The following is a 12,558-nucleotide window of genomic DNA, read 5'->3' as shown; positions in this document are numbered from 1 at the left end:
AGTTATTGTATTTCATTAATGTATTTTAAGACTATTTAATTACTTTAGGTTACAATTACATAATGGCTGATTTACAGCCTTATTCTAATATTGAGGAGTTGTTGCACATTGCAATTAAGATCGAGAGGCAAATCCAACGAAGGTCTCAACGGTATTCTTCTAAAACTTTTCCCAATTCTACTTCTACATGGAAAAAGGATAGTAAGAGCATTGATTATAAGCATAGAAATCAAGAGATTAATGAGAAGTCTCAAGCTAAATTTGAGAAAGGGGAGAGTTCTAGAACAGGGAAAGAAAAAGTAGAAAAGACTAATGTTCGAAATAGGGATTTAAAGTGTTGGAGATGTCAAGGGGTAGGACACTATAGTAGAGATTGCCCAAATGCAAGAATTATGACCATCAAGGAGGGAGAAATTGTTACGGATGACGAGGCACATGACGACATAAATGAGGAGACTGATGAGAGTGAGAAGTTTAGTGAAGAGGACCCTACACATATATCTTTGGTTACTCGACGAGCTCTAAACACCCACATTAAGGAGGACGGCCTAGACCAAAGGGAGAACTTGTTTCAAACTCGGTGTCTTGTTCAATCTGTACCTTGTAGTGTTGTCATTGATAGCGGTAGTTGCACCAATGTTGTGAGTTCCATTCTGGTCAAAAGACTTAATTTAAAGACACAACCACATCCAAGACCCTACAAGCTTCAATGGTTGAATGATTGTGGGGAAGTACGGGTAACTCAACAAACTCTTGTTTCTTTTACAATTGGAAAATATGTTGATGATGTTTTATGTGATGTTGTATCCATGCATGTTGGAGATTTACTACTGGGGAGGCCATGGCAATTTGATCGTCGGGTAATGTATGATGGGTATGCAAATCGATACTCCTTTACTCACAACGGTAGAAAAACTACTCTTATCCCATTGTCTCCAAAAGATGTATTTATTGATCATTGCAAACTTGAAAAGAAAAGGCAAGAGGCTGATGCAAAAGCAGAGATTGAAAAAGAATCAAGTGAAAAAAAGAGCTTGAGTGAAAAGCAAGAGAGTAACACTCAGCCTAGAGAAAAAAAAGAGAGAAAAGCACAAATGCTTCTTTTAATATGTCTTCTAAGTCTTCTTACAAATACAACATAGATGGCTTAGACTATTCTTGTACTTATGTGCAAGGGGTCTTGTTACTTTACTAACATGCTTAACCCTTCTTTGCCTAGTGATTTTGTTGTGCTTTTGCAAGAGTTTGAACATTTATTTTCCGAGGAGATGCCTAGTAGTTTGCCACCACTTAGAGGGATTGAACACAAGATTGACTTCATTCCTGGCGCGCCCATTCCAAACCGACCAGCTTATAGGACTAATCCAAAGGAGGCTGAAGAGATACAAAGGCAAGTAAGTGAACTCCTTGCTAAAGGGTATGTACGTGAAAGTTTGAGTCCTTGTTCTGTTCCAGTTATTCTTGTACCTAAGAAAGATGGTTCTTGGCGTATGTGTGTTGATTGTAGGGCTATAAACAAGATAACTATAAAGTATAGGCATCCAATTCCCAGATTAGATGATATGCTTGATGAATTGCATGGATGTAGTCTTTTTACTAAGATTGATTTAAAATCGGGTTATCATCAAATTCGCATGCATATTGGGGATGAGTGGAAAACAGCTTTTAAAACCAAGTATGGTCTTTATGAATGGTTGGTTATGCCTTTTGGATTAACTAATGCACCTAGTACATTCATGAGACTAATGAATCATGTCTTACGAGAATACTTAGGTAAGTTTGTGGTTGTTTATTTTGATGACATCCTTGTTTACTCTAAATCTTTAGATGATCATATTACCCATGTACGCAATGTTTTGACTACTTTAAGAAACGAATGTTTGTACGTAAATTTAAAGAAATGTAGCTTTTGCATGGAAAAAGTTAACTTTCTTGGGTTTGTAGTTTCATCTAATGGTGTTGAGGTTGATGAGGAGAAAGTGAAGGCTATAAAAGATTGGCCTACTCCGAAAAATGTAAGTGAGGTAAGAAGTTTTCATGGTCTTGCAAGTTTCTACCGTAGGTTCATTAAAAATTTTAGTACAATTGCTTCACCCTTGAATGAACTTGTTAAGAAAAATGTATCCTTTATATGGGAAAAAGATCAAGAACTTGCTTTTAATACTTTGAAAGAAAAATTGAGTTCTGCTCCCTTGCTTGCATTACCTAATTTTGAGTCTACTTTTGAAATTGAATGTGATGCTAGTGGAGTAGGGATAGGTGCTGTATTAATGCAAAATCAAAGACCTTTAATGTTCTTTAGTGAGAAGTTGACTGGTGCATCTTTGAGGTATCCAACTTATGACAAAGAGCTTTATGCTTTGGTTCGTGCATTGCAAACCTGGCAACATTATCTTTGGCCTAAGGAGTTCATTATTCATACGGATCATGAAAGTTTAAAGCATTTGAGAGTACAAAATAAACTCAACAGACGACATGCTAAGTGGTTAGAATTTATTGAAACATTCCCGTATGTCATAAAATATAAACAAGGAAAGGAGAACATTGTAGCAGATGCTTTATCACGAAGGTATGTCCTCCTCAATACTTTGAATGCTAGGTTGTTGGGTTTTGAACACATAAAGGATTTGTATCAACATGACATGTTCTTTGCTCCTTTTGTTGAATCTTGTGAAAAAGGACTCATTGTGGATAATTACTTGTTGTTAGATGGATTTTTGTTCCGAAAAGGCAAACTTTGCATACCATCTTGTTCCATCCGTGAGCTACTTGTGAGGGAAGCTCATGGAGGTGGTTTAATGGCACACCATGGAGTTTCTAAAACTTATGATATGCTCTCTGAACATTTTTTTTGGCCTAAAATGAGACATGATGTTCATAAAGTTTGTGGTCGTTGCATAGCATGTAAACAAGCTAAGTCTAGGCTTCAACCACATGGTTTATACTCCCCATTACCAGTTCCTAATGGTCCATGGATTGATATATCAATGGATTTTGTTTTAGGTTTACCTAGGACTAGGAAAGGTTATGATAGCATTTTTGTTGTGGTTGATCGATTTAGTAAAATGGCTCATTTTATTCCTTGTCACAAAACTGATGATGCAAAACATATTGCAGACCTGTTCTTTAGGGAAGTTGTACGATTGCATGGCATTCCTAAAAGCATCGTTAGTGATCGTGATGTAAAATTTTTAAGCCACTTTTGGCGTGTTTTATGGGGTAAGTTAGGAACTAAGCTAGTATATTCAACTACTTGTCATCCTCAAACGGATGGACAAACTGAAGTTGTTAACAGAACCATGACTGCTATGCTTAGGGCTATTATTGATAAGAATCTTAAGACTTAGAAGATATATCAAAAGAAGCATTTGTGCTTTTCTTTAGCCAATGGCTAAGTTACTTTGCAACTCTATGTAGTTTAGGTTGCATGTAGAATCATTCAAGCTCGACATGATCAATCTTGCTTGTGGAGTGATTCGAATCTCAATCAAGTGTTCTTGTCTTGAGATATTTGATCAACAAGAATCATTGAAGCTAGACATGATCGATCTTGCTTCTGGAGTGATTCGAATCTCAAACAAAGTGTTCTTTGCTTGAGATATTCGATCAATAAGGTAATCCGAATCTTATTCCCCTTGTATTGATTCCTTATCTTATCAATCAGACTCTCCCGTATACATGCTAAACCATTTACGACATACTTTCTTGATAGCGGGTGCATGATTCAACCTTCGACACATGGGTTGGGGAGCAATTTTGGCACACCTATGCCATCTCTTACTTTCTTATTTCTTTCATCAACCATAGAAAACGTTATCTATTTTAAGATTAAGATCAATCATTAACTCACGCATAAATCCTAACTTGGAAAAATATGCAAATAAGGGTCACATTTTATGGGACAAGGGTAATGTGCCATTGCAACCATATCACAGTCTTCACTCAAATTTTGTTAAACATGTCATTCTCTAATAATCATGCCAAAAACTTGATGATGAAATATAAAATTTTCAAATGACTCATAGTGTCGAAGGAATCATCATTTTCAAATGACAATTGTGGTCAGTGGCGTTTGTTGTTACAAACCTTGAGGATGTGAATCTAAGAACGATCATTAAGGTCATATATTATGTCTTCTTCTTCAATGATGGAAGGAGAAGAAGCTATACCGATTGAAGCGGCCTCTTGAAGAATCTTTTAAAAATCACCTACCGAATATGTTTGGCCTAAAACTGCTAGTAGCCTAGACATTGAGTTGAGAAATTCAGTGTTTTTCCTTTGTGTCAGATCTTGTAACTGATCATTTTCCGAAAGACATATCAACACTATTTACTTTTCGTTAAAGGATTGTCATATCCTTTCTACCCTCATGTTTGATGTTCACACGGAGAACCTTAACATCTCATCAGATACTCACTTCATAGTAGTCATTTTCAGTATATTTTACAAGTTGAAGCATTTAAATGTCTCCCCCACAACTCTTAGATCTTCTCCAAAAGGATTTACTATGCTTATAGAGGTAAATCTTGAGAAATCGTCAATCTATTTCGAAAACCCTTTCATGGGATCAGATTAATAGGAATTCTACTTGGATCCTTAAATATGTGAGCCTCCAATCACGAAAGACCCAGTTTGCTCAAATCATTGAACATGATGATGGAAAGCGTAAAAGTAAAATTCAATGAAAATTAAATTTTCTTTCTAAAGGTAAAGATTCTTAAGTTCGAGATCTAGTACCTCAGGAATCTCGAGATCTCCATAAAAAATCAACATGTCAAAGTCTATTCAAATAGAGTCGGTTGATTACAACAAAGAAGTAGTTTATGTCGATTATGAGGACAATCCCAGATCTCCAACTCAAACCGAATTGGATACTACATCTATCTTCAACCCGATCGATATTATCACAAATGAATTGTCCATTGATAAAGAATTCCTGAAAAAGGCATGGACAGAAACACACATACAAGAAAGTGATTTTTGCACAATAACGTTATTCTCTAAGAGAGACAATACTTAGAAAATAAACAAAACCAACTTACTTATTTTATTCAACTTGTTACATAGTACTAGTACATATATAGACAGAAAGAAAAACTAACTTCTTACAATCTTAGCCACACATTAATAAGTGCTAATAACTTCCCTTGATCTTAGCCACAAATACTATGACATAATTTAAAATACAACCAGCAAATACAAATGAATTACGGTTAATACAAGATTAAATAAACTAACAAATGATCCCCTTAATCTTGTATTTCGATCTTCACATTCTTACATTCTTCAAACAAATTCTTTCTCGTAGCTCCACAAATTTTTGTCGTCCTAATGACTTCGTAAGTATATCAGCCAATTGATCCTCAGTTTTTACATGATCCACTTCAATCTCTCCTTTTTGCACACATTCACGAATGAAATGGAACCTCATGTCTATATGTTTGCTGCGATCATGATGAACTAGATTTTTCGCTAATGCTATAGCAGACTTGTTATCGATATTTAAACAAACTGGATTTACTTCCTTCCCATGCAATTCCTTGAGTAAACGTCCTAACCATATTCCTTGACAAGCTGCTGATGTCGCCGCAATATACTTCGCTTCACAGGATGAAAGTGCCACCATCTTTTGTTTCTTTGAAGTCCATGTAATTGGAATGCCATATAAGAAAAACAATGTCCTCGTAATGCTCTTTCGATCATCTATATCTCCAGCAAGATCACTATCACTATATCCGATTAAGCGATTTTCTACTTGCTTTGCCTTCACATAATAACATCCAATGTCAATAGTTCCTTTCACGTACCTGAGTATCTGCTTCACAGCTGCCATCTAAACAATAGTCGGAGCTTCCATATAACGACTCATAACTCCGACGGAATATGATAAGTCAGGTTAGTGTTCACTAAAAAACGAAGACTTCCAATAATACTCTTATAAAGAGTGGAATCAACAGATGGACAATTACTTACTTCGCTTAGCTTTGTTTTTGGCTCCATAGGAACATGACACAGATTACAATCCATCATTCCAAGTTTTGCCAAAAGGTTTGCCGCATAACTCGACTGAGATAACCTGATTCTATCAACATCTTGTTTAACTCTTCAATTGTTGCTTGAAGCTCAAAATATCATCCGTGCTTGACCCGACAATAATTAAATCATCAACATAAACTCCAACTATCTGAATTTTATTTTCTTTCCAACGTGTATACACAGCATGCTCTAAAGGACACTTTTGAAATCCAAGAGACTTTAAGCAATTATTCAGTTTTGCATTTCAGGCACGAGGTGCTTGACGTAAGCCATATAATGCTTTCCTGAGTCTAAAACATTCCCTTCTCGACCTTCCACAGCAAATCCTTCTAGTAGTTCTACATAAACCTCTTCCTTCAACTCACCATTAAGAAACGCTGACTTGACATCCATATGATGAATCTCCCAACTCTCCTGCACTGCTATAGCAATCAAGACTCGCACTGTTTCAAGCTTTGCAACAAATGCAAATACCTCATCAAAATCCACTCCATATTTCTAGACTCCCTTTGCGACTAAACGGGCTTTATACCTCACGATCTCTCCATCCGAATTTCTCTTCAACTTATATACCCATTTCAACCCGATTGCTCGATGTCCCTTTGGTAGTTTTGCGAACTCCCACGTGCAATTTTTTTCAATAACAGACAACTCTTTTAGCATTGCTTGCTGCCATTTCTCATTATCTCTTGCTTCCATATATGAATTTGGCTCCTTAAGTGAAAGAAAACACATCCCAGCTTCTTCATTCAACTAAATAGAATTAGAGTAAATTTCTCTTAACGATCAAAATTTTCTTGGACTAGATGAGACGTATGAATCGTCTCCTGGTGAGGAATTGTCTCTTGGTGATAAATCAGTTGCTGGTGATTAATCGTCTCTCAATAGAGTCCCTGATGATTCTCCCCGCTCTTCTAAAATGTCCTCGTCATTCACATAGATCGGTGGATCATAATGAATAGCGAATTTACCACCTTCCTTCTTATTTTCTTCCAATTGTTGCACATTCCATTTATATTCTTCTTCTTCTAGAAACTTGACGTCTTGGCTGATATGAAGTCTTTTCGCTTTAGGATCATACAAACGATAAGCTTTTGAACTTGCTTCATATCCAACGAAAATCATTGGCACACTTCGGTCTTGTAATTTGGTTAAATTTGGTGTTGTATTTCTTGCATACGCCAAGCTTCCGAACACTCTAAAATGCTCTACATTAGGCTTTCTTCCTCTCCATTTCTCATGAGAAGTTGCTTCAATTACACTCTTTGTTGGGGATCTATTAAGAATGTAGACAGTTGTCTTCGACACTTCTGCCCAGAAATACATCGGCAAATTTTTGCACTTCAACATGCTTCGCACCATTGCAATAACAGTTTGGTTTCGTCGTTCAACCACACCAATTTGTTGCGAAGAATAGGGTGCTGTTAAATATCCTTTAATCCAACTGCTCTCACAATATTCTTTGAACTCAATACTTGTAAATTCTCCACCTCTATCAGTTCTAAGCGCTTGCAATTTCTTTCTGGATTCAGTTTCAATTTTATTTTTTACACGTTTGAATCCCAAGAATGCATCAGATTTATTTTTGAGCAATGCAATCCACATATATCTACTAAAATCATCTACCAACAGCAAAAAGAATTTATTACCTCCATGAGTTATTGGAGTAATTGGACCACATAAATCGCCATGCACCAATTGTAGAATACTAACGGCTCAAAAATTCGCTTGTTATGGGAATTGTGTTCTTCGTTGTTTAGTGATTACACAACTATCACAAACTTGTTTGATCCTTTCAACATGCGTTATTCCTTTCACCATTTGTTTCGTAGACAGTTTTCTTAAAGCCTCAAAATTCAAATGCCCATATCTAGCATGCCACAACCAAGAATCTTTAGACAACTTACCAAGTAGACATGTTGATTTCGTTGTTTTTAGGCTAATTGTATATAGCCTATTTCTTGACCGCTTCACTTTTGCCAAGAACTCCTTTGCCTTCTTGTAAATGACAAGTAAACCATGTTCGATCTCAACTTTACAACCCTGTTCATCCAATTGTCTTAAACTTATAGTGTTACTTTTAAGTTTAGGAATGAAATATACATCGGAAAGGATACAGTGATCTCCATTTTCACATTGCAGCATCACATCTCCACGTCCTTTTATCTCTACAAGTGATCCATCTCCGAACTTCACTGTGCCGATCACTGGCTCATTCAATTCTGAGAACCAACTTCGACAACAAGTCATATGATTGCTGGCTCCCGTATCTAGAAACAAAGTGTTGTTTTTCTTCTCAATTTCTTCTGGGACAATCTTCTCTTCATAAAGAGCCATCTCTGTCAACTCTGGTGAACCGAGAGTTCGGACTTCACAAACTTGTGCTGTAAGTAAGGCTGGCTCATACTCATCACTTTGCGTCTCAGTCAAGTGCGCCTGATCCTCCCTTTTCTTCGATCTACAGTGGGATGCATAATGGCCAATCTTTTGACAAGTATAACACTTCATCTTCCGACATTCTGAGGCATAGTGGCCTAAGCCTTGACAATTGTAGCATTTTACCTTGCTCTTATCACCCTTCTTCTCTTAATGTAACGAGTTGTTTCCACGTCCATGACCTCTCCCTCTCCAGCGGCCATTGCGACCTCGCCCTGACGTATCTACTATGGAGAGGGTCTAGCCCTACTCCGACCAGTGCTTTACGTCGTCTGGTGACTGGCTTTCGTACCATTTGTTATGGCCCAAAGCAGACAAAGTTGGGCTTGGCTGTTACAAATGGTATCAGAGCCAAACACCAGGCGGTGTGTTAGCGAGGACGTTAGGCCCTCAAATGGTGGATTGTGAGATCCCACATTGGTTGGAGAGGGGAACGAAACATTCCTTATAAGGGTGTGGAAACCTCTCACTAATAGACACATTTTAAAACCATGAGGCTGATGACAATACATATCAAGCCAAGGCAGACAATATCTCCTAGTGGAGGGTTTGGGTAGTTATACTTTAGTTGTGATATATCTTGCAAGCAAATGTCTTTGCTGTCGAAAATCCAAATCTTTCAACTAAAAACAATAAGAGCATTCTTGATTAGCCACTTCATTCTCAAGTCCTTACTTTGTGTTTGTAGGACCTACAGGTCGAGTCAAAGCTCTATGCTCTCTCTTTTTGTGTGGGATTATGTGCGGGAGAGAAAAAAATCTGTGGTGGCAGAGAACAACAAGACTACAACTTAATTTTGACTTTTCACTCTACAAGATGAGCACAATTCATTAAACAAAACAATACAATACTATGAAAGTTATTAAAAGATCAGAATCAGTTCAATCTCCTTGTCCCTCTCACGCGCCATGACCTTGTCTATACCCGAAAACATAAAACAAATTGAAGTAGATGCATTTTAATACACAAAAATACTGGAGTCATCACATGGTCGATGTTTTCACCTTCCTCACCAGTCCGGTACTACGACCTTGTCTTAAATAAGCCTAAATGATAAGATAAGGAATCAACTACAAGGGGAATAAGATTCGGATTACCTTGTTGATCGAATATCTCAAGCAAAGAACACTTTGTTTGAGATTCGAATCACTTCAGAAGCAAGATCGATCATGTCTAGCTTCAATGATTCTTGTTGATCAAATATCTCAAGACAAGAACACTTGATTGAGATTCGAATCACTCCACAAGCAAGATTGATCATGTCGAGCTTGAATGATTCTACATGCAACCTAAACTACATAGAGTTGCAAAGAAACTTAGCCATTGGCTAAAGAAAAGCACAAATGCTTCTTTTGATATATCTTCTAAGTCTGCCTTACAAATACAACATAGATGGCTTTATATAGCCTCAAAATGAAACTATTAAAGGCATTCCATTACAAAAGTGGTAACATTCACACTTTATGGCCATAATTAACCATTATGTAAATGTAACCGAAATTAAATAAACAGTCTTAAAATACAATAACTCTAAATTATAACCCACCCAAAATTTACAACAATCAAACTTTATTCTTCTTCATTGTAGCATGAATTGAAACATCTTTTGATAATTTTGACAATCTTTTCTTTACATCTTCATTGAAGCATATTGTATGATTGATGTCTCTTGGTTCATATCATTCTCCACTTCTTCAAGAGGATTCGTCCTCGAATCTATTTGTGAAACTTTGCTGCAAAAAATAAGTTATGGAAATATAAAGGACCTCACAACACTCTCTCACGTGTATACACTCAAGGAATTTTAGGCCACTTTGTTTGCACTCATTTACACAAATGAAGCTCTCATTCTCACCTCTCAAAATTTTAAATATAGCAAAGATTGAATTTTGAACTTTGGGTCGATTAAAAACTAAAAAGATGAAAATAAATAAAAATTAAATTGAGAAGAAACGCAAAGGAAACATATATCCGATCTTGAGCCTGAAGCTCTGATACCAAATGATAAGATAAGGAATCAATACAAGGGGAATAAGATTCGGATTACCTTGTTGATCGAATATCTCAAGCCAAGAACACTTTGTTTGAGATTCGAATCACTCCAGAAGCAAGATCGATCATGTCTAGCTTCAATGATTCTAGTTGATCAAATATCTCAAGACAAGAACACTTGATTGAGATTCGAATCACTCCACAAGCAAGATTGATCATGTCGAGCTTGAATGATTCTACATGCAACCTAAACTACATAGAGTTGCAAAGAAACTTAGCCATTGGCTAAAGAAAAGCACAAATGCTTCTTTTGATATATCTTCTAAGTCTTATTACAAATACAACATAGATGGCTTTATATAGCCTCAAAATGAAACTATTAAAGACATTCCAAAAGTTGTAACATTCACACTTTATGGCCATAATTAGCCATTATGTAAATGTAACCGAAATTAAATAAAAAGTCTTAAAACACAATAACTCTAAATTATAACCCACCCAAAATTTACAACAATCAAACTTTATTCTTCTTCAATGTAGCATGAATTGAAACATCTTTTGATAATTTTGACAACCTTTTCTTCACATCTTCATTGAAGCATATTGTATGATTGATGTCTCTTGGTTCATATCATTCTCCACTTCTTCAAGAGGATTCGTCCTCGAATCTATTTGTGAAACTTTGCTGCAAAAAATAAGTTATGGAAATACAAAGGACCTCACAACACTCTCTCACGTGTATACACTCAAGGAATTTTAGGCCACTCTGTTTGCACTCATTTACACAAATGAAGCTCTCATTCTCACCTCTCAAAATTTTAAATAGAGCAAAGATTGAATTTTGAACTTTGGGTCGATTAAAAACTAAAAAGATGAAAATAAATAAAAATTAAATTGAGAAGAAACGCAAAGGAAACATATATCCGATCTTGAGCCTGGAGCTCTGATACCAAATGATAAGATAAGGAATCAACTACAAGGGGAATAAGATTTGGATTACCTTGTCGATCGAATATCTTAAGTCAAGAACACTTTGTTTGAGATTCGAATCACTCCAGAAGCAAGATCGATCATCTCTAGCTTCAATGATTCTAGTTGATCAAATATCTCAAGACAAGAACACTTGATTGAGATTCGAATCACTCCACAAGCAAGATTGATCATGTCGAGCTTGAATGATTCTACATGCAACCTAAACTACATAGAGTTGCAAAGAAACTTAGCCATTAGCTAAAGAAAAGCACAAATGCTTCTTTTAATATATCTTCTAAGTCTTATTACAAATACAACATAGATGGCTTTATATAGCCTCAAAATGAAACTATTAAAGACATTCCAAAAGTTGTAACATTCACACTTTATGGCCATAATTAGCCATTATGTAAATGTAACCGAAATTACATAAAAAGTCTTAAAACACAATAACTCTAAATTATAACCCACCCAAAATTTACAACAATCAAACTTTATTCTTCTTCGATGTAGCATGAATTGAAACATCTTTTGATAATTTTGACAACCTTTTCTTCACATCTTCATTGAAGCATATTGTATGATTGATGTCTCTTGGTTCATATCACTAAAACCAGAATATGATTTTAGGTCCCATTAGACATTGAAAGACTTACATGTGTGTATTTTTTTATCTTAACAATAGGGTCACTTATGGTGTTTTTTTAAATAGTCATTCTCTTCCTAACAGTTTTTTTTGGTTAAAAACATGATTCATAATTACTACTTTATATTAATTTAAATTTTATTGTCAAGTAAATATTTGGGTTAAAAACATGATTCATAATTACTACTTTATATTAATTTAAATTTTATTGTCAAGTAAATATTTGAAATAAAAACATGATTCATAATTACTACTTTATATTAATTTAAATTTTATTGTCAAGTAAATATTTGAAATATTTCTATAAAGGCTCCAAGATTTCATGAAAACATTTGAAAACTCTCCTAATATGTATGGTGCATAACTTAAAATTAGAGTCGGTACACATTATTTACATTTTCATCCATAAATTTTTACTAATTACGATGTTTTGATTCATAAGGTTAATATCTATAAATGTTTAAAAGAATTAAATA

The sequence above is a fragment of the Cucurbita moschata genome, unplaced genomic scaffold (genome assembly GCF_002738365.1).
Source record: "Cucurbita moschata cultivar Rifu unplaced genomic scaffold, Cmos_1.0 Cmo_Scf00070, whole genome shotgun sequence".
NCBI lineage: Eukaryota > Viridiplantae > Streptophyta > Magnoliopsida > Cucurbitales > Cucurbitaceae > Cucurbita > Cucurbita moschata.
The sequence above is the reverse complement of the archived record's forward strand: the minus strand, read 5'-3'. Positions refer to the sequence as shown.